Here is a 20,691-nt window from a genome sequence, read left to right on the forward strand (position 1 = left end):
ATCCTGTTGTGCTTTATGACGTGAAAATCACGAAAATGGTAATTTTTCTTGATATGAAGAAGTTCCAGTCTTTGAGGTCAGTCATTTTCAAAATTGAATTTACCTGTCAAAGAGACCATCTCAAAAAAAAAAAAATAAAAAGGTAACAATTAATGCCAAATGAGATAGAGCTGTACAGATGCCTATAGATATCTGCAATGGTTATCAATGGAAGCCTTTTGAGAGCATTCAAATCTCGGTGTCCTCCAGAGGCTTAGTTTTGGTGGCTCAAGGACAAAGTAGAGCCAGCGCAGCCAAGGGTGGACGTCATCCTGCCAGTGGTGGTGGGAAGAGACTCCCAAGCAGTGCTGCAGGATGGTCACATCTGGGATCCACCCTCAGCCCTTGAGTGCTACCTGAGCTGCAGTGCAGCCCTGCCCTACCTGGCCCTACTGAGCCAGACCCCATGAGTGGGGCTAACTAACCTCTTGGACTGGCCTGTGCAACTCTGTCCTTCTAGCCCTCCATGTACATTCCAGGGCTGTATCTGACCCTGTTCCCACCACTGGGTCTGATCATGGCCCCATAGCTCCCTATCAGATCCAGAAAGCTGCCATCTCTGAATAACTGCAAATTGAAAATTTACATGCATCAGTCTTCCATGTGTGCAAAACAACGTTCACAAATATCCACAGTCTTTCTAAGACTGAAGATTTTAGTAGTTCAGAGATGCCTAAATCTTTCAGATTAAATAAGAGGACATGTTTTTAACTTTTTCTCACATTTGATCATGAAGATTTATCATTTTAAACAGAAGCTCTACAAAGGTGATAAAAATTATATACTGCTTAACCTTGTTCCATGAACACTAGTACTAGACACATTTTACTTAACTTGAGGTGCTTCACTAACAGACACTTCATCAAAGTTTTCAATATAAAGGAGGAGGATAGATTTTTTCAGGGAAAAAATCAACTATTCTGAAGATGTTAATTCCTATCCTGAGGTGGCTATGTTGCTACATGAACTGTCTGTTCTGAATAAGACAATGTCTTAAATTAGACATCTTAGTGCCTAGAGATATATCTAGGTCTTTCCTTTGAGGATAAGATAAGTTTTATGAGAATTTGCAAGTGATTATGAGTTAAAAGAATTGAAAATGCAAATTCTTCTTGAAATATAGCTGCATTATCAATCTTTCTGTTTCCTAAAGAAGAAAATAATCTTCTATTTGGAAGAACACATAGCTCCAATGTTATGCGTATTGAGAATGCATTAAGCTCTTATACCCAAACTATATCTGAGCAACCGTGACGTTTTAAAAGTGAGGTTACTGATTATTAACATATCTAATAATAATAGTGAGATTCCCAGAAAAAATTAAAACAATAAAACCCCCACAACTGCAATGATGATCCAGACAAAATCTGAATACAGAAATACCTCATTTAAGGAAGAATAATCTTAAAATTAAAAAGGATCAAGTAATTAATTCTTCAGAAATTCAGGGGTTTTTTGGGACCTAAGGAATATGTGAGCATATTAGTTAATATAAATGCTAGATATATTGTAAAACAGATTGTTTTTAAAGCGCCTGCTCTTTGTAATTTTAAAACAAAGGGTCCTTAAAAAATTCTTGCAATATCATTTTCATCACTTAGAATGTTTATGCTTCTTAAAAGTATACATCTAACTGAAAGTTAAGTATCCGATATTGTTGATTATGCAATAACTGCAACCATTCTTTTCTGGGTTTGCTTCTTTTGTCTTTAAATTACTGATAATATTCTCAATCCAATTCCATCTCAATGAACTTTAGGTTTGGGATTAGAGAATTTCATTTACTAGCTAGGCATTCTGAGGAGTAGAAATTTTCCCCAAGTTTCTCAAATGTAAGAAAAACTTTATGTAAAATCTAGTTATTAATAAGACGCATAAGCCATTACATGATTATTCAGTTGTGCATATTGGCTGCTCTACTATCACCTGCTGGCTGTTAGTCTTGTTTACAAGCTAAGAGTTTATTGGGGTTCTTATTTTTGATTTTGTATTTTGCTGTCTGGTTTGGTTATTTTTTTATTTTTTATTTTTTTTTTCAGTTTGTGCTTTGTTTCTTTGGGTTTTTTGTGGGTTTTTTTTTGGTTTTTTTTTCTTTTGTGGGGTGTATCTCTGTTTGCGTAGGGGGGTTGATTTTTTTGTTTGTTTGTTTTTTTGATTTTTTTTTTTCTCTTGAAAACAGATCAATCACCAAAGGCTGGTCATAACCTTTATCTGTTTCTTTTTAATTTAAACTTACAAAATTGAACAGTTAAGGGATGTGAAGGACAGAAGAAAGTTAACAGTAGGCCGGATATTAGTAGGGAAAGAATGTGAGGGTTGTCTTAACTGGGGAGAGGCAGACTAGTTTTGATAATTCCTTTATTTGGTATTGATTTATTCTGCATAAGTATACAAAGTTTTGACCCTTTACCTAATAATCCAGGAGCCTGAAAGGAATGAAGAATTATATCTTTTATCATCAGTCATCAAGTATGTGATTAATGTGTGCTATGGGGGAGTCTATACAACTCCTTTAAGTAATAGGATACAGGTAACAACAGCTGATTAGATATAAATGAGAGTGCAAAGACTCACACAAAGAGGGAAGAAAAAGGAGACAGCTTTCTCATGTTAATAGGATGTTTGGGTTCTTGTTCCTCTTAGAAGCCCTACTTTTTCTAAGGCTCTCAGTGGTGTCTTCCAGCAGGGTTCTCATTAATGTAAATTCCTGTGTGCTTCCAGGGTTTTAAATTACACTTGTTAATGCCCATGCTGCTCTGCATGTGAATTCTGTGAGATCAAACCCAAGGAATAAAAACAAAGATAGATGTAAATAGTAGAATGTGTGGAGGTCATTAATTAATTGTGTGGACATTTTACTTCAAATGCTCCTTATCACATGGATTTTTATGTTTTTGTCTGCCTCTTTTATCTTCTGAACTAACAGGCTGCTATTTATGATACTTGAAAAAAAGGGAAAAAATCTAAAAAAAAAATTAACTCTTTATATATTTTTTGAAAATAAGCATCCAAACCAAGAACTAAAATGTCAGTACCAGTCTCACTGAGAGAAAGGATTTTAGATTCCACATTGTAGGGCAACACAGACACACAAAATCACAACTACAGAAAAAAAGTCAGTTTTATCTCGTACTATTATAAAATTGACAGTAGTTAAACAGATTCAAAATCATTCAAAATCCTCCCTTAATTCCACTGTTTTCAGGATAAATGCTAATACCAGTGTATGATTTAGGTGTATAGTGTGAACATATGTACATAAAGTTAACAGAAAAATAAACTAATCCTATAGATCTTTCAGTCAGGATCTATCATGTTGGTCTTTGGCAAGAATTACTATTTTTTATGGGTTTTATTCTTTTTCTAGTTATCCCTCTGAGTTGGAGTTATGTTCAGCAGCAAGATTTCATTTCCTTTTAACAGAAAACATACAGAGCAGCCATGCATTACATGCCCCAGGGGAGGTACTGGGTGCAGTCCTACCTAGCCTAAGCCAAATAAAAGATACACAGGCTTCTTCCCTTACCATTTGGGCTTCTTTCCTCACCACATGGAACTTCCCTTACCACTATGGACTTTGCTCAATACACAGGCTTCTTCCCCCACCACCTTGGGCATCCCTTCAACCATCACTTCGACCAGACTGGGAATGTCACCACCAGGAAGACCACAACAAAAGGATCAATGGGATGATGTCAGAATCCACAGAGTGGTGATACTTTCTCTACTTAATCTGTGTCTCTGTCAGTCTTTCTCTCCCCCCACTCTCTTTTTCCTCTTTCTTCCTGTCTGTCTCTACCTCACATTTACTGTTAAATAAAAATCTATACATGAAAACTTTAAATATTCAGTAAAATCTGAGTTATATTTCTTCTTGTTCAAAGTACAGACTGTATCCATACTAAAACCAACCCCAGACTCTCTACCCACCCAAACAAGAAGTACACACTGCAACAGGTGCACACTGTTCCTACTCTGAAGCCTGTGAGGATTGCGTAGTGGGTTGACACCAGCTGGATGCCGGGTACTCACTACATCCACTCACTCCCCTCTGCAACTGGACAGAGGAGATAAAAAAAAAAAACAGCAAAGGATTCATGAGCTAAGAGCTGGGAGAGGTCACTTGCTGATCACCATCACAGGCAAAACAGACTCAAAGTAGAGATAGTACTTAAATTTATTACTAACAGGATCAGAGCAAAAGAGTGAGAAGTAAAATAATCTTAAAAACATCTTCTCCTCACTCCTCCTTCTTTCCATGTTCTCCCTCCTCCCCCTCAACCATGCAAGGGGTTGGGGAATGAGGGTTATGGTCAATTGTTGTTTCTGCCACTGTTCAGGGAGAGGAGTCCTTCCCCTGCTCCCATGGGGTCCCTCCCAAGGGAGACAGTCCTTGATGGACCTGTCTGGTTTTTCACAAACTGCTATCCTGTGGGTCACTCTTCTATGGGGTGCAGTCCTTCATGAATGAGCTGTGCTGGCATGAGTCTCCCACAGGGGCCACAAGTCCTACCCAAGAAAAAGAACCTGCTCCAGCATTGGGTCCTCTCTCCATGGGCTGCAGGACCCCGCTCCCTCTTGGGCCTCCCACAGGGTCACAGCCTCTTTCATTCATCCACCTGCTTCAGCACAGGCTTCTCCATGGGCTGCAGGTGGGTCTCTGCACCCTGATTGGCCTCCATGGACAATGTGCAGGGGCACAGCTGCTCCACCATGGTCTGCACCACGGGCTGCAGGGGCCTCAGCTCTGGCCCCTGGAGCACATCCTGCCCCTCCTTCTGCACTGATCTTGGTGTCTACATTGTTGCTCACGTGTTCTCACTCCGTTCTTCCTTGGCTGGACTTCTCTCTGCGCACTACCTTTCTGTTCCTAAATATTTTACCACAGAGGTGTTAACTATCATTCCTAACTGGCTTGGCAGCAGGAAGCCCGTCCTGGAGCTGGCTGGCAATATCTCCACGAGTGTCCAGTTTAAAAGACCACTGTTCCTCTTTGTCAGCGTAGATGCACCCAGAAGTTTTATTTTTTGTATTCTATTTATTTATCTACTTGAAATTTATATATATTTTTATATATATATAAGCATAAAATTATATATGTAATACGTAAAAAAAGCTATTTTTTAAGTGGAAAACATACTTTCTTCTTTTTGAAATTCAATTGAGAACAATCATTTGACAAGTGAATGAAATAAGACACAACCCCTCCAAGTAGAGCTTCAGTCTTCACTTTTTGAACAAAGCAAAGACATTAGGAATGGTCCCTTACAGGCTGGATCCTCACTGTGCCAACAAGTAAAATAGAGCAATGACTTTGAGGTGACATGGAAGTTAGCAAGAACCAACTGTCCAAACTTAGCTATCTAGAATAATTTTAGGTGCTGTACATCTTACCTCCACAACTACTAATGAAAAAAAAAAATCTGGATTTGTAGCAGCCCTCTGTAACTGCTGGATAACATGTCTATCTCAGTCTGAGTTACCTCAAGCAACACACCACAAATATATTTAAACATTTAAATCCTTCATGAACTACCCTCTGGGATAGGATTCAGATCTTACATCTCAACTTTCATATTTAAATGTTAGGAAGAAAATATCTAAATGTTAAAGACATTTCCCTGTCTGACCATCCAGGAGTCACCGACTCTAGGAGACATTCGCACCACCTGCTGTGGGACTGAGGTCCCTTCGCAGCTACACCCCCTACACTTACATAGTAAGACCAGGTTTCGTCACCGGCTCAACCCCCAGTTTCCCATGGCAGAGTCTCAGACATCTTGATCTTTAAATAATTTAATTTTGGTGTAATACCTAAATAAAAAAAATAACACCTTGAGCTGGTTCCTCAGAGGAGTGGCCACAAGTAAAGGAAACCCTGGGCTTTTATACCCCCCCAGACTCAGCACATGAAAGTCAGGGCTCAAAGGCTCCTACCATGTCCCTCGGTGTCCAGTCACCTGGCTGCTCCACAGGTCTCTGCGCCATTTTCTGTGCAAAGGGTGGTCAGATCATGGTCTCTTGCCTTGGGCTTCTGCCCCCCAGAGCTCAGTCTGCAGTTGGCAAGGCAGCCGCACACTGAGCTACCTGTACTAAACGTATTCCTCCACAAAAATGTGCACTAATTTAGTAGAAATCCAGAGATGGATTTACTTACACAAAACCAAAAAATCCTAAAATGCCTTAAGTCATTTAATATATCTGCCCAAGATGAGAGAAAATGGCATATAACTTACAGGACATCTGTGTCATTCATGGATCTGGAGGCGAGAAGAATATCTCAGGCTCTAAAATGACACTAGATGCCTACATTTGGGCAAGTGGATGAAGACTTAGTCAGTGGTTATATCTATTGACAGTTGTGGAATTTCAGACACCCACCACACATGCAAGAAACTAAATTTAGGTAAATTAATTTGGAGCTTGGTCCCATCTCTAGGGAAACCGTAACCAATATCTGCTGTGATATTGTCACATAGGACTTTAGTGCTTGTTTTATCCTTGTAAAGTCATGCTAGCTAGCACTCTAGAGGAATTGGAGAAAACTGTATTTTACTAAATACAGCATTCAAGAAGCATTTGGATGATACTCTCAGCCACATTATGCGACTCTTGGGGATGGTCCTGTGCAGGATCCTTGTGGATCCCTTCCACCTCAGCATATTCTGTGATTCTGTAAGTATGCAGAAGAGAGAGAGAAGATACATAAACCGATTAAAGCTTCTCTCCGCTTTTGTCTCCTAGCCCTGAAAAAGTGCAAAGGGAGTGTTTCAATCCACCAGGTGTCTTAAGCAGGGATAGAATCACAGAATCATTAAGTTGGAAAAAACTTCGAATATGATCGAGTCCAACCTTTGATAGAACACCACCATATCAACTAAACCATAGCACTAGGTGCCATGTTCAGTAGTTTCTTGAACACTTCCTGGGATGGTGACTCCAGCATCGACCTGGGTAGCTCATTCCAATGCTTAACCACCCTTCCAGTGAGAAAGTTCTTCTTGATGTCCAACCAGAACCTCCCCTGATGCAGCTGTTGTCCTGTTGCTAGCTTCCTGGGAGAGAGGGCCCACCCCCACCTTGCTACAACCTCCTCTCAGGGAATTGTAGAGAGCAATAAGGTCTCCCCTGAGCCTCCTCTTTTGCAGACTAACCAAACCAGGTTCCCTCAGCAGCTGCTCATAAGTCTTATGCTCGAGACCCTTCCCTAGCATTGTTACCCTTCTCTGGAAATATTCCTGCACCTCAATGCTTTTCCTGCAGTGAGTAGCCCAAAACAGAACGCAGGATCTGAGGCGTGATCTCACCAGTGCTGAGTATAGGGGGACAATCACTGCTCTGGTCCTGCTGGTGACAGTATTTCTGATACAAGCCAGAATGCCACTGGCCTTCTGGGCCACCTGGTCACATTGCTGGCTGATGTTCAACCACGTTTAAACCAGGGCCCGCAGGTCCTTTTCTGCTGGGCAGCTTTTCAGACACTCTTCCCTGAGCTTGTAACTTTGTCTGGGGTGGTTGTGACCAAAGTGCAGGACTCAGCACTTTACCTAATTGAACCTCATACCGCTGGCCTTGTCCCGTTGATGCAGCCAGTCCAGATCCATCTGCAGAGCTTTCCTATCCTTCAGCAGATCAACACTCCCACCCAACTTGGTGTCATCTCTGAATTTACTGAGGATACAATTGATCCCCTCATCCAGATCATCAAAAAAGATATTAAACAGAACTGGCCCCATTACTGAGCCCTGGGGAATCCCACTAGTGATCGGCTGTCAACTGGGTGTAGCATCATTTAACAGCATTCTCTGGTCCAGTTATTAACCCAGTGAGGAGGGCACCTGTCCAAACCATGGGCTACCAGCTTCTCTTAAGAGTGTGTGAAAATTTACTAGGTCCTGATTGTGGGTTGGTAATACTCTGTGAATCCCACACTGATGTCCCCCTACCTGAAGTATCCAAAAAAGGACAGCTATAGTGGCTATTGTGAACTCTTCCTAACCAGTCATCAGATTTATTTTTTTCAGAGGAGCATGAATAAGAAACCAAACCTTTACCAAAGGTGAAGTCAGGACACAGATGAGCACCCAAGGAAGAGGAGGTCACATTCTTTACCTTGCCGTATAGACATAACCAGCATGAAGTAGATTTGGCATTTAAATAGATAATGATTTTGGTGGTTTTACCATCCTTCTACCTAATTTAACAAAAAAAGATTGTAAAACTCTGAGGCTTCTACTGTTTAAAAAATATATAATATTAAGTTTTTGAATTCAGGATTTAGAAACTTTTCACCTGGCAATTATGTAGCTGTGATGGGTGAAAGGAGAGCAAGCAAAGAAGATAGAGTGAAATACAGAGATTAAAAGAGATGGTTAAAAACATTTTTTATGTCAAGCTTGATTCAATAGCCCTGGGGAATCTCATACTTCTTAATGAGTGCTGCTGCTTAGCCATCTTACTCTTACCTAATGAGAAACATAGGTCCAGAGAGATCAGTTCAAAGTTAAGTGCATCAAAGAGAGGTTGCATTTAAAGCCATTTTCCCCTCAGCTTCCCTAGTCTCTGTCCATGGCCTGTTTTTCTTCTGTCAACCAGTATTCCTGAGCATGAACCATGGGAAAGGCTTGAAATGAACAATCACATTATGCAAGGAACGATTTCTTGGCCAACTTTTTCAAACAAATGTGGTTCCCTGCTCTTAATGTCTCTGTCCACATTTAACATCTCTCATTCGTTAGTTTTTGCTTCCTGCTCTACTACATGATTGTTTCCTTGCAGTGACAGCTGGTAACTTTAATTTCTGGTAGCCAAGAAGCACCAAAATCTATGTGGCATAGGTCTTCCAAACCTACAAGATGATTCCCCATCCCCTTCTAGCTCTACTTTGTACATAGCAGAACTGTGCTTTTGTGTAGTCTGCAGTCAGGACATATTCCAAATACTTTATACGGACATGTGATTGGTCATTCATTTACAGACTTTCTCTCAGCTCCCTAATTTATATGAGCTGTATACCTATCTGAAAGTCCACAGACACATGTACAAAAGCATATAAATATATGAAGAATTGCAACTCTGAAAATACTTCCAGAGAAGAAAAGCTTATCTTTACAGTCATCATCATCATCCTGCAGACAAATAAACCCAAGATAGAAATCCAAGAAATATCTCACTAGAAAGGATGTATGAACTCTTCCCTAACAGTAATTTGGATAGTTAATTTGACAACAACAGATTTTAATCCATATGGTTTTGTATATTGTTTTTAAGTCAACTACTGTTTTTTTCCCAGAAGTTACATACAAAATTCTGATTCATCTGAAGACATTAATTAACCTTAGGCTATCCAGACATATATTGGCCAACAGGTGTATTGGTAATTTCATTAGCTGGGAGTTTGTCTACTTGAGGGAGAACAGCTATACCTTTCTTTAACAATTCCTGTAAGTGATGTTTTCAGTATACAGTAATTCTGGCAATGACATTTTTTAGCTGAAAATGCTGATCTTCTAGCTTCTATTAAAATCATTCTCAAAAGTGCTGCCTTAAAAAGGTATGACTTCTGGGAATAGCCACTTAATTGCAAGACTTAAAAGAATAGCATAAAAAGAACTTGAAATACAGAAAAGATTAGCTCTCAGGAAGTTTTTAATTGCCTAAAATGTTACCTGTCTAGTCTTAATATGTATGATATCATGAGTAATCAAAGTATGATTATGTCTGTATTGATTTGAAATATTTTTTATTTTCATCACTTGTTAATGTACTGTAAACTTTTTTAATCTATTGTCTAAAATGTCATCTTAAAACAGTTTTACTATGTGTACTCTTTCTGTATTAAGATAATTTCATGCATTAAGAAAAAGTGGTGTATTGCAGTCTGTCTTTTGTTTACACAGGTCTTGCAGTGACAACATACTACTGTGACACTCATGTTTAATGACGTTTCTAAAATATGGCTCTTCAGAATATCTCTACCTGTTTGCCATTCACACTAGTTCAGCTGCAATCTCTCCCAATGAGACTTTTAATGTAGATCTATTTTCTGTGATGCAAGGGTTCTTGCCCACAGTCAGTGAAAAACTCCAGAAAGCAAAGGCAGCTATCACTGGTATGAAGACCTAATAATCTGCAATAAATCTTTAGCCTGTGCCAAAAACTCATACTGTAGAAAAGTTAATCAAATCCAGAGAAATCCACCAGTATATAATACAGAACTTGTCACTATGCTGCACTCTTGTAATCGTACTGTATGACATTGTACTCATACTGGAGATAGCTGGATTGAGCCTTCTACGTTTCACATGAAAGCCAAATATCAATTCTATTCTCAGTAAACCTTTCTACGTAATTCACTACCCCTCTTTCTTTTTCTTTTTAATTTTTCTTCTACTTTTTTTTATTACTCCCCAGAATTAAGAGATTTGAACCTGAGGATTTGTATTGGGTTTATGCGGCAAGGTTTTGATAGTGTTGAGGGCTATAACAGTGGCTACCATAAGAAGCTGCTAGAAGCTTCCCCCATGTCCAACAGAGCCAATGCCAGATGGCTGCAGGACGGATCCACCACATGCGAGGGCCAAGCAAGTCAGTGATCTATGTAACATCTTTGTGATAACACATTTAAGAAGGAGGGGAAAAAAATTTATGACATAAAAGTAATTGTGACCAGAAAAGAGAGAAGTGAGAGTATGTGAGAGAAAAAGCCCTGCAGACCCCAAGGTCAGTGAAGAAGGAGGGAAGGACATGCTCAAGACACCAAAGCTGAAATTCCCCTGCAGACCATGGTGAAGACCATGGTGAAGTAGGCTTCCCCTCTGTAGTCCATGAAGGTCCACAGTGGAGCAGAGATGCACCTGCAGCCTGTGGAGGACCCCATGCTGAAAAAGGTGGATGACTGGAAGATATCTGTGAACCTGTGGGAAGCCCTTGCTGGAACAGGCTCCTGGCAGGACCTGCAGACCCACGGAGAGAGGAGCCCACACTGGACAGCTTTGCTGGTAGGACTTGTGACCTATGAGGGACCCTGAAGGACTGCACCCTATGGAAAGGGACCCACATTGGAGCAGTTCATCAAGAACTACAGCCCATGGGAAGGACTCATACTGGAGAAGTTCATGGAGGACTGTCTCCTGTGGGAGACACTGAAGTACTCCTCTCCCTGAGAAGGAAGCAGCGTCAGAAACAACATGAGTGGACTGACCATAACCCCTATTCCCTGTCTTCCTGCACCATTGCAGGGGGAAGGAGGTAGAGAATTGAGAATCAAGTTAAGACTGGAAGGGAGGGAGGGGTGGGGAGAAGGTAGTCCTTATTTCAACCCACTAGCCTTTCCTTATATTTTCTCTCACCTGTCCAGTTGAGGAGGGAGTAATAGAGTGGCTTTGGTGGACACCTGGCCTTCAGCTGGCATCAAACCAACACAGCAAGAAAGTGGATGAAATCTCTCTAAAACCTGAGGGAGCCTCTGGATCACAGTTCCTCATTTGTATGGGAGATTTTAACCACCTGCCAGATACTGGAAAGGAAAATGTGGTGAAATAAAGACTTCCAAGATCTGTGGACAGTTTGTGACATAACTTTTTTCATTCAGGCACTGAATGGGACAGCAAGAGTGACATACAGCTGAATCTCCTCTTCACTAACAAGTCAAAACTGATCTGTGATGCAATAATCAGTGGAAGCCTTATATGTTGTGACTTGTGAAATAGTGGAGGGATTGGGCTTGTTTAGCCCAAGAGAGAGCTGCAGAGGGATGTAACAACAGCCCACAGTGCCTCTGGGGTGTTCATAAAAGGGACAGTGAGGCACACAGACAGACAGACAGACAGACAGTGATGTGTGTCACAGGTGGGAGTGGAAGGCTTAGACAAAGTTATTAAAAAAGCCCTGCTGTTGAGTCATGAGGTGCAGAAAGGATCTCCTTGCTTTCTAAATTCCTAAAGGTGCGGCTGGATCCAGTGTTAGCCTCAGATTTTGTCAACGGTTTAAATTTAAGGAATTATAGAGTTGTGATTGAACCACTTTTGTCCTGCAGGTTTTATGATGACAAATCACATATAATTTACACAAAATGAATTATTTATTGTTACAAATGATCAGACAAAACAACTTAATCCAAATTATTTACTACACAATATAAACACTAAAATTTCTAGTAATATAGTATAAGATAGGATAGTGCACTATCTTAAAGCAATTATTGAAGCAGTTATATTAAAGCTAGCAAAAAGAAATAATTATTAATTAATGATGAATGTAACTCACCCATACCAATGCTCATGGGGAGATCTCTTTTCTTGACACCCGAAGGAGTATCCTTGGGGAGCATCCCCAGACCAAGGGAGGAATCTCCATATGCACTCCCCAAGAAGGGTTGTGTTAGAAGAACCTTACCATATGAGAGTGGACTGGCCTTTTATAGTATAAAATGATTGACTACTAGTCAAACATTTCCAGGTCAGCTAGAAGTTTATCTGTCAAAGCAGGATATGTGTTTGAAGTTTGGTGAACCAGGATGGTTTTATCATAATTCAACACCAAAACAGCATCCTAGTGCCACCACTAGCTCACCACAGGTAACTTGCATTGTAGATTGAAGAAAATTGTTTGCTACTCAGTATCTTATTACAAAATTACTTTTATCAATTTTCTTTATGTGCCTTTTATAATATGTAACATATAAAAGTATTTCTTTCCCTTGAAAGATGAATGTTTACTTCTAGAAAGTTAACTTGTTGAGTTCTATTTCCAAGTGTAATTCCAGTCATCAGTATAAATAATATTAAATATAATTAAATAAGATTTTTGTAAATTTACTGAAATCTCATAGATTTTGCAGCGGAATTCATTTTGCCATGTTTAGATGTTGACATTACACCACTACTGAAAAGATGAGAAGATTACTGCATGATTTCCTTCGCTCACCAGAATTTCAAAGGAGCTTTAGACATTTAAAGGTAAAATGAACCACACTTTTACTGTTTGGCAAGCAAGCAGTCTGCCTGAAACTGTAGTCTTAAATCATCATTCAGCATGTTCTGTTATGGAACTTATATCTATTCCTAACATACTCTTACAATATTTACATGTATAAATTAATACTGTAATTTAATATAGACAATACGTAACCTATACTGAAATACATATTGACATTTAATGCATCACTATTTATAAAGAATATTAAATTTGTTTATTAATCTCATAAATTAACTTTTACTGGAATTCTAACTCAAAATAAGATATAAGCCAGCAGTGTCTCTATACTGACCAAATCTGATAGAATATTCAATGAATCAGGATATTTTAGAGGAAAAAATAGTCATTTCTACTACTTTTTCTGTCACAATTATTGCACCAATTCAAATCTAGTATACCTTCCAGTTGAAGTCTAGTATGTCTTTTACATTAAAAGGTATCAAGTTGAGTGCACAATTTTATACCTTTGGTACCTTTTAAAATTTAGGTTTTAGGTAAAGGGTAATTTTTATTTTATATATATTGTATACCTATGTATATTTATACACAGACACACTTATATTGTATATATAAATATAAGCAGAAAATGGAATGCAATAAAATGCTGATATATATCCCATTATGGCTCTTGTATACAATCAGTTGGTCACCAATATACACACCTGGATCTAGGAATGCTAAAGCAGTCCTATGCCTGCAGATATAAATGTAGTCTTATTCAGCTATCTTACAGGAATTAATTATTTTTCAGTTAGAAAACTTGTATTGCACATAGTCAAAATCTGTGCCACTAGCTCAAGTTAGACAAATGTTTACAGGATTTACTTGATTCTAATTTTCAGATAGAATTGAATGAATTGATTTGGAAGTTAATTAACTAACCAGGTAGCTATGCCTGACTGTATTTAGTTAGTTTGGAGGTCCGTTATTTCCAGGAAACTCTTTAGGATGATACCAAAAGGTTATGCAAAGTATCTATTCAAAGTAGTCTCTGAAGACAAATGATAACGCTTTTCTGCTTAACTGTGCAAAACTTAACATTTTTCCAGGGGCTGCTGAAACATATTAATATCCAAGCCTCAATAAGCTGCCATCTCACACTCTTCCATATGGCAAATTTTGTTTCAGCACTTGTTTGCAGAGTATGTGCCAAACAAAAAAAATAATATCTACAGATTTTATGTGTGTGAAAATGGGAAAGCATGGTGCACAGTCATAGCTAGTAGTAGATTCACAGTTTTTATTTTGTTCACTCCATCATGTACTATGAGAAAGTAGAGACCTGAAGGACTTTGAGCTGATCTGTAGGACCACCTGCTGCTGCAGAATCTACAGTGTGCAATCAGAAGGATACGGTAGGTTATATGAGATCATTATGTGTAAACTATTATCATAAATATGGGGGCACATACCTACCATGGTAACATTTGTTATTAGATTAGAGAAAGACTAAATATACAACATATTTCATATTTAGACAGAGTGAATAGTACTTTACAAATATTACATTTAAATCTATTCCAGATTAAAAACAGGTGACATTCCAAAGTGCCTATTTGTTTTCTTTCTACAGAAAAAAAAATGAAAAAAAACCCTCTCTTTCATTTTCTCCCAGTAGATTAAGGGATGGTTGCCAATATTGGTGTATATTCTGACAGACATGCAAGCTTGACTGATATCTTGCAGTCCCATGGGCCTGGGTATTTCCAAATGCATATAAAGGGATTTGCAGACAGTTCTAGCACATCTCTTCTGTGATTACAATACAAAAAGATGTGCTTCAAGATCCACCTAAGTTGAACCAGTGACAAATAAGGTGAACAACATTGTTCGGTGCTGAAATTTATATATTTATTTATCTATCTGACACCATGTATTGATTAAAGTCTCCTAAATGGTGTTTTAAAATATTCAACATTTCACTAAATTGGTATTCCAAGTATCTAGCATGCTGACTGGAAAGTTAATTCTGGTTACATATTGGGGAATCAGTATGAATTGGTACATCCTAAGTCCTCTTCCTTTATGGAGCTTAGGAATCTTACATTGATGGCTGTCTTGTTGTCCGTCTTGACTAACAAATAATCCATGCTACATGTTTAAAGAGTTTTAAGACTGTCCTTTCTAGGCAAGTATATTCAATAATGGGCTATAAGATTACTCTCATCTGTGTTCTCCACATCTTTTTTATCACCTAATTCAACTTTTATTCTTTTTTGAAAGCTGAAGTATTTTTTGCAAGTATTTATGGAGTACTTCATCTCTGATGTCGAAATATTCGTAGAAAATATTCTAAAACAGAACTTAGTAACTAAATTTATGTTGCTTAGAAGCTGTGTAACTATAATACTCATAAAAATTCTGAATAAAAGCAAGAAGCACTCTCCAGATATTTTTTTAAAGAAAGTGGCAATTGTCACTTCATAGTACATACAACTGAATTGGTTATTCATTCACAGGGTATGCCCAGTGGGTTGAAATCCATGAGCTTCTGGGTGGATTATTAACCAGTTTCTGGACATGCACTCTATTTAGTCAGTATAGAAGTATTGAATTCTTCTGCCTATCAGGGTGAAACATTTATGAGCATGCATGAAAAAAGAAAATTTGTTGCCTGAGAAATTTCACAGTGAAAACCTGAGTCTTCCATGGAAGTCAGTTTCCCACAGTAACAGCTGTCCATTTTTTCAGGATCACAGACTTGATCTCAGGTATTTAAATTGGTTAATCTTTCATATTTGCTAAGATCTTAATGTGGGAACCCAAGCTTTCTGTCATCCCACTGACATTTTGTCCTCTTCTTCAACATCCAGATGATACTATTCTGTGCAAATGCTCCTTGTCCAGCACAATCAGGACTTTTTTGGGAGTTTCTTTGTGTTTGTGATTTTTTTGTTTGGCTTGTTGTTTTTTTGACTTTTTTTTTTTAATTCTTTTTTTATCCTACTAATTCTGGCTTTAGGTATTTTTAATTATATCCAGAAACATGGTAGAAATATATAAACACTGATAAGAAGCTGAAGCCTGATTAAACCTAATTGGACTTTTAATATCCCTGCTGTTATAAGCCTGTGTACTGCTAAGCAAACTACAGGGATGAAAGACATAGTAGCATGGTCAGCTTTGAATTGTTATGAGGTTTATGCCAATCTAAGAGTAATAAGTTAAGCCTTAGTAAACACACTTATTTGATAAGATAATTACCTCAGCTGGTAATATACTGAACATTTAATAAATTTTTGTTTTCAGAAAAGATCTCAGTATGTGTAGGATCTTACAGCTTCTCTGCTCTCAGCTCTGTGATGGTTGATCTTGTTTGGATTCCAGGTGCTCGTAAAAGCAGCTCCATCACTCCCCTCTTGACCTGCAAAGAGGAGAGAAAATATAATCAAAGGTTGGTGTGTTAAGAACAGGAAGCAATCACTCAACAATTAATGACACAGGTAAATACACTCAAACTGGGGAAATTAACTAAATTTATCATCAATCAAATCACAGTGGAGTAAGGAGAAATAAACCAGTGTCTTAAAGCACCTTCCCCTCACCCATGGCCTTCTTTCTGGGCTTAATTTTACTCCCTAATTCTCTACCTCCTCTTCCTCAGTGACACAGAGGGATGGGGAATGGAGGCTGTGGTCAGTTCATCACACACTTTCTGTGATGTTCCTTCCTCCTCAGGAGGAGGACTCATCACACTCTTCCCTCATTTCACTGTGGGATACATCCCCCAGGAGGCAATCCTCCAGTACCTTATCCAATGTGAGTCTTTCCCACGAGTTACAGTTCTTCACTCACTACTCCATCGTGGGTACCCCATGGGGTCACAAGCCCTGTTAGCAAACCTGATCCAGTGTGGATTCTCTCTCCACAGGGCCACAGGTCCTACCAGGAGCCTACTCCAGTGTGGGATTCCCACAGAATCACAACCTCCTTCCAGTGCACCTGCAGATCCTTCACAGGATGTCTACCCCAGAGTGGGCTTCCATGGGCTGCAGGGGGACAGCCCACCTCACCATGGTCTTCACCATGGGCTGCAGGTGAATTTCTGCTCTGGTGCCTGGAGCACGTCCCACCCCTCCTTCACTGACCTCGGTAACTGCAGGGCTGTTTCTCTCACATATTCTCACTTCTCTCTCACAGCTGCAACTGCTGTTCTGCAGTTCTTTTTCCCCTGAAATCTGTTATCCCAGAGATGCTATTGCTGTCATTGATGGGTTCAGCCTTGGCCAGTCGTGGGTCCTTCTTGGAGCCATCTGGCACTGGTTCTGTTGGACCTAAGGGAAGCTTCTGACAGCTTCTCACAGAAGCCACTACTCCGGTCCCCCTGCTACCAAAACCTTGTCATGAATACCCAGTAGAGCCTCACAAAATCTCCACAGTTTTTTAAGCAAAGAAGACAGTTTAAAATCCTCCAATTTCTTATTCACAAGACAGTAGGAAAGGATATCTCTAAATTCTAAATAATTACCCAGACCTTTGAATCCTGTGCTATTTTTGTAGAACACTGTCTCTGGCCAGAGTATCTTTGCATGAAATAGTCTTATGAATCATCTTGTTTTCCTTGTGTAACCTTAAAATCAAATTATTGTAGTAGAACTTTTCAAGTGTGGTGCATAACAATCAAAATTACAGCTTCTGAGCTCGCTCTTTCACTGGTCTTTATTTAACAGTGTAGATATACTCAGTGAATCTAACCTAGTCTCGGTCTCTAGGAGAGACTCTCAGTCCTTCATTTTTTAAGTGTGGGCTCCACTTTAAAAGAAGCTTGGAAAAATTTTCCTGCTCTTCCAACAAACAACACTATTACCTATTTTTGGTTACCACTCAACAATTTTGTTTGGAATCTACCTCTACTTTGGAATGCAATTTTATACTTGGCATTGTATACCTTCCTATTCTCATGCCAGCACTGTTCATTTGCTTACATTCACAGAGTTCACAGAATATTCTGAGTTGGAAGGGACCCACAAGGATCATCAAGTCCAACTCTTAAGTGAATGGCCTATAAAGGGATCGAACCCATAACCTTGGCTTTGTTTGCACCATGCTCTGACCAACTGAGCTAATCTCTTTTTTCTTCCCTGGTGTTAAATCTGAAACTATATTTATAGGCAGCAGCCATTTTTTCTCTCCACTGTTGTTTTTCCAGTTTTAGCAATACAAATGTTTTTGTGGTCATGACTGCTTTCTACAGTGGAGGATGATGATGATGTAGAAATTACTGAAGGTTGACTGAAATTTCTCCAGAACCAGAAGATAACAAAATCACAGAATCGTTGAGGTTGGAAGGGACCACTGAAGGTTATCTGCTCCACTCCCCTGCTCACAGAGATCCATCTAGAGCAGCCTTCCCAGGATGATCTCAAGATGGATTTTTAATATCTCCAAGGGAGGAGACTTCAAAAACACTCTGGGCAACCTGTACCAGGCCTCTGTCTCCCTCAGAGAAAAAAAAAACATTTTCTGATGTTCAGACAGAACCTCTTATGTTTGTGGCCATTGCTTCTGGTCCTGTCTCTGGGCACTACTGAAAAGATATATCTTTGTATGGGGATACTAATTTCCTCATAAAAATAATCTCTGATCCACAAGCAGAGTGCCAGTCTGAGAAAGTAAACCTCCTTTCAGAGTTAATACAATGTCTTAAGGAAGGTTTTTTTGCATAAATCAGACATTTTTATACCACTGTATTCTATATGGTATAGACATTCTTTTACTCTTATGTCGTATCTTAGGCTCTTTTTTCTCCATATCATCTTAATAGATCTCTCTAATGTATTCATAAGTTTCAAACTATAATGGCATATATCTAACTGAAATGTCTTCTGAAATGGCATGTTATATTACATCCTCTTTTTGCATTGTCTATTATTATTGTTTCAGTACTCTCACTGTTTACCCAGTAAAGAAAATGCAATCATCGTTTGCTCATGAAAAATTGGAATCCTGATGAGTTCCTCTTAGCAGGCTCCCTGACAAGGAACCATTTACAGAATTCTGTTATATCAGAATTGTGTAGCATCATATATGTTACTGCACATAACAGTGTATTTTGCAGTGTGTGCATCAAATCCCTTATGTATTACAGACCATTTTTTCGGCTTTCCCAAAATTTTGGATATAAATCAAATGCTACTGTCCAAAGTTAAGGGGACAAAAACTTTATATTAATGAACCTGAGGCTATGGATTTAAAACTTTTGAAATGGTACTAGTTCACCTATATAATTTTCTAAAGCCTTATTTACAATGTCTTTTGAGGGAGGACGTTACTCATTTCTTTTCAGACTGGCTTACTGGCTTTTGCTTTATTTTATTTTATTTTATTTTTTCTTACTTTAAATACAGGACAGAGTATGAACTTTACAACTCAGATTTCTGTGGGAATATGAACAGATAAATATAGCTCTGTTTTGGCATTAGGAATTAGAACCTCCTCTGAATTTTGTTTACTTAATTTTTTTTTTTTTTTTCTATTTTGTTCTTATTTGTATTTTAGGAAGTGTAAGAACTTTTGAAACCTAAGTGACATAAGAGCACAAGTTTGTGTATATCTGTTGTTTCTGTATCATGTTTGGAAGAAAAATACCTTGGAAATTTTATGTGGAAGGTCTTTCTAAGGGAATTTATTGTCTGAGGTCTAACATAACACTTCAGAATTTAGGCAATTCCCTAACAATTTATTTATATCTAATCTCTGTACATTGAAGTCCCAGTTTCCCTCTAATTTGGGTGCATACTGTTGCTTCTTGATTTGCGCTTGCTTGAATTATTATTTGCATTCTTTGCAGACTCCTTCAGTGTACTGATATGCCAAAAACATAGTACGATAAGGGAAAAGCTGGTGCAAAAAAGTAAAAGAAATAGTCAGTAAAGAGAGGACCATGGTGACTGAACAACAAAGGATTAGGCAAATGCAGAATATCAATATTGGTATCATTCAGAGGCTTAATCCCTATTTCTCTTTTCCAGTTGTACTTTACTTAATTATTCCTCTAGCTCCAGAACCCGGTAAATATAACTTTGCCATTAGTAATTGCCAACCACAGATTTAGTATTAAGTTTGAAAGATCTCAGACCTGAAACTTTTCAGGTTTTGTCTGAGTTTTTCTCGACCTGTCTGTAGTTTTGTTTTCACTTGATTTAGCTGAAACAACATTTTTTCTAACAAGCAGGTCATCACAATAAATTTTTTATAACCATAATTTTTTATACAGATAGCGGTAGCAAGTAGTTATTCTATGTAAAACACAGAATTTACGACTTCAATATATATTGATGTAGCACAGAGAAATAAACACTTGGCATGATAGCAAGGGCCTTGAAAGAGGTCACAGCATGCATGGATGATGAGATGGGAGACACAGGTTGTTACTGGTTCATAGCAAGGCTATGAATAACTCACCAATCAGCAGTGAAAGAAATAGGAGTTGGACAAGAACAGTTATAGGGATAACAAGAGAAATGAATGACAAGCTTTTGACATATGTGAAATCCATCTGGTAAACTAAATTTGGATGCAGACCAGCAAAGAAATATCAAGGTGTAAAAGTGTGTTGGACAAGTAGCTCAAACTGAATCCTAGAGTGACGAGGAAGAAAAAACTTTATCCTATACATCTCACTTCTTCCTGCAAAGGACACTTTCGACTTGCTGGAATTTCTCTCTTCCTGTG

General features: G+C 38.6%; 2 long non-coding RNA genes across 3 annotated transcripts; one reads left to right on the top strand and one right to left on the bottom strand.

Annotated features, from left to right (window-relative positions):
• Nucleotides 1-8,398: 8,398 nt before the first annotated feature.
• Nucleotides 8,399-11,855, bottom strand: LOC113945177. 2 transcript variants are annotated; one of them, XR_003526975.1, is made up of 3 exons: nt 11,663-11,855; nt 11,391-11,557; nt 8,399-8,504 (listed from the first exon to the last, which is right to left on the bottom strand). It is a non-coding gene; the product is annotated as an uncharacterized LOC113945177 (long non-coding RNA). The 2 variants fall into 2 exon arrangements; XR_003526974.1 differs by having other exon boundaries at nt 11,686-11,852.
• Nucleotides 11,856-12,873: 1,018 nt separating this feature from the next.
• On the top strand, nt 12,874-15,724 carry LOC113945179. The gene is made up of 3 exons (XR_003526979.1): nt 12,874-12,998; nt 14,289-14,372; nt 15,588-15,724. It is a non-coding gene; the product is annotated as an uncharacterized LOC113945179 (long non-coding RNA).
• Nucleotides 15,725-20,691: the final 4,967 nt, after the last annotated feature.

Source organism: Corapipo altera, unplaced genomic scaffold (assembly GCF_003945725.1).
Source record: "Corapipo altera isolate COAL_440 unplaced genomic scaffold, ASM394572v1 0, whole genome shotgun sequence".
NCBI lineage: Eukaryota > Metazoa > Chordata > Aves > Passeriformes > Pipridae > Corapipo > Corapipo altera.